Below are 3,322 nucleotides of genomic sequence, written 5' to 3' on the forward strand. Positions count from 1 at the left end.
ATGACAAATTTGATTGTTTATATACAAGTTCCAATTTTTAAGGCTATGTTTGCACAATAGTACTTGCAATAAAAACTTTACTCAAAATGTTATAAATTACAAATAGTTGCCAGAATAGACTAACAAGTCAGTTATCAATTAGTAAAATTATCAATTTTGTTAATGTTCGTTATTATCTGTTACTAGATAGCAAAATGTCTATAATCATATCACAAAATTGTTTGATTATTTTTATCATTATTAAAACTGATTATTTATTCTTTGATAATTATTTAAAACATTATTTTCGTAAGTTTTATTCAAAATGCATAGAACACTGTGCACTGATGTCTCTTCAAGAAAACTCACGGCTTGAATTTAACAAGAGGTATATTTTTTGAATTCAAACACTTGTCGCAGACCCATTCTGCATAAACTTCTGCTGTTAGTAATTGAAAAGCTGCTTCTGTCAATCCCGTACAACCCCTATAAAATTTAAAACAAAATTTTTACACAAAATAAAATAATTATTTGATTGGATTTATATTTCTCAAGAGCAAAATTGTTTATTACCTGTGAAACCAGAAGTTGCAGCCACTTTCACATAGTATTGCTTGATCATTATCATGTACCTCTTTGTGGCAAATTCCACAAGGGTATATAGGAGGCGCGTTTGGATTTTGTGGATTGAAAACCATTGGCTGGTCCGGAGGATATACTTTTCCCGCACTCACAGGCATTGGTTTTGGACCAAACATATTCATTCCACCCATTGGTCCATTCGGTCCCATGGGTCCGTTTGGGCCCATCGATCCCATAGGTCCATTTGGAATCATTGGACCATTAGGCCCTCCCATATGCATCATTGGCCCGTTTGGTCCCATGGGTCCACTCTGACTGATAGGACATCCCATTGACACATTTGGACCCATAGGCATGCCTCCCATTGGACCATTTGGACCCATTTGAGAATTCATCATCATTCCATTCTGATTCATTGCATTGTTTCCGCCCATAGGACTATTTCGGTTCATGGGCCCGCTATTGCCCATGGGACCACTGTTGGGTCCCATGCTAGTATTTGATGCAGAGTTGCTCATAGGTCCTATCTGACCCATCTGATGATTAATTTCCATTCCCATGGCGTTTAATGAACTATTGCTTCCACCCATATTGTTGTTACCGCCCATTGGACCATTTAAAGGATTTCCACCAGGAACTTGACCTGGTCCATTAGGACCCATGCTCCCATTAGGCGCTGTCATCCTTGGTCCTCCCATACCCGCAGGTCCATTGCCCATTTGTCCTAAAGGACTGTGCATTGGAGGTACCATAGGGCTGTTCAAGTGGCCTGAATTCATGTATTCATAGGACTGCCCATAGGTGCCATAGGAGAGCCTAAAGGGAGTGAATTCATTGGACTACCCATGGGCCAGAATTCATAGGACTACTCATTGGTCTCGAACTATTTGGAACATTCATTCTTGGACCTCCCATACTTGATGGTCCATTACCCATTGGCCCCAGTGGACTATGCATGGGAGGTCCCATAGGTGTGTTACCCATATGATTCATAGGATTCATTGTGTTCATTGGACTGCCCATTGGACCACCCATAGGTGAACCCATAGGCATATTCATAGGGCTGCCCATAGGTCCTGCTGTCATAGGACTTCCCATTTGCCTTGAATTATTCATGCTGGGCATAGGCATGTGTTGATTGGGCATTCCCATATGCCCCATGGGACCTCCCCAAGGAGGTCCACCCATATGATGCGGATGGTGATGCAGATGAGGGTTCATACCAGAATGCGGAGGTCCATTATGACCCAGCATTGCCAATGCATTATGTCCCATCGGTCCATTGTGAGACATAGAAGATGGAAGTGGCATATCATCAAAAGGATTTGAAGCCACAATAGTATCACCAAATCCAGAACATGGGGGAGGTAGTAAGTCTTGTAGACTGGGTGCTGGTGTTGGAGGTAATTGGTTGCTGGCTGCACTTGCATTTTTCCGCCTCTTTTTAGGATTACTAGGCGCGGGTGCAGGTATGTGAGGTGCCTCGTTTGGAGGTTTGAAATCAGGTGGCCCTAGACCAGGACCAGCCATCCTGTATGGGGCCATGCCGGCAATATTATGGCTCATTATGAACTACTTGTTAAACCATACCAATATGTATTGTTTTATCACGTGCATTGTTTCACTTTATTTACTAATAGAAAATAGTAATAAACCTTCAAGAACCTGCAAGGAAAAGTCGAGGTGAAATAAAATTCTCAATAATAATAAAAATGATCATAGTATTTATGTCTTCATAATTATTATAGAACAAAAGCCAAAGTTTTTAGAATTCAATAACAATTACTTTCTTCATTGCAACAAAAGACAAATAACGTGGAAATATATGTGAATCTAAATGACAAGTTTGAAACCGAGAGCTGTCACTGGTACATAAAACTAGCACATTTAAATGCAATTTTATTTATAAAGATTGCAACATTACATGAATTAAAAAATTGCTACGGAATACTAAGTTATTTTACAAATTTATTATAAATCATCCAGAATCCAGCAGTATTATATTAGTTCGTTTTCACTGCTAAAATAATTAATCTTTTACAATCATAATCGATATTCCCAACTTTAATACAAAAATAGTCATAAAACAAACTGTATTTCTGCACCCACTTGGGGGGTATGCATAAATTTAGACCTCACATCATTATAACCAAAATTTCTATACGAAGTGTCAAACGTGACTTGAAACTTCATCCAAAATGTATAAACATAAAAGCACATCCATATGAATAATCTGACAGGGAACACTCACATAATGATATTAATTGTTATTTTTCTACCACATTAATATGTCACTTCTCTTCGAATTATAATATGGACCATTGCAAGTTGCACATAGTACTTCAGGACGACACATCAAAACACACGGCGATAACTCCTTGCTTAGTGGATTTATTGTATAAATTAGTCGTTTTAACCATTCATGTGACGGCTCTATTAATAAACTTGACACTAAATTCAAGCTTAAATCTATAAATATACGCCAATAATAAACAAATGTTATTTATTAATATCGCCAGACAACCAAACACACGCTACTTTCTTCATTTTGGTTACTTTTAGCTTCTTGTTTACATGAACAGATGGCGGCAGGCGAACGCGGATGTGTTTTGCCATAGAAATGTCAAGCGATTCGACAGAAAATACTTTTCATAAAAATTCATAACAAACATTAAAATAGAGTTAGTAAATGATACATTTGACTTGAAACGTATCATCACAAACTATTGTTTTTACTCAATAAATTGTTTGGTATTATCTA

General features: G+C 37.7%; 1 pseudogene; it reads right to left on the minus strand.

Moving 5' to 3' along the window:
* Nucleotides 1–261: 261 nt before the first annotated feature.
* On the minus strand, nt 262–3,108 carry LOC113374846 (annotated as a pseudogene).
* Between the last annotated feature and the right edge of the window lie 214 nt (nt 3,109–3,322).

Source organism: Ctenocephalides felis, unplaced genomic scaffold (genome assembly GCF_003426905.1).
Source record: "Ctenocephalides felis isolate EL2017-DRISC unplaced genomic scaffold, ASM342690v1 CF-g0.4_SCAFFOLD_00845, whole genome shotgun sequence".
Taxonomy (NCBI): domain Eukaryota; kingdom Metazoa; phylum Arthropoda; class Insecta; order Siphonaptera; family Pulicidae; genus Ctenocephalides; species Ctenocephalides felis.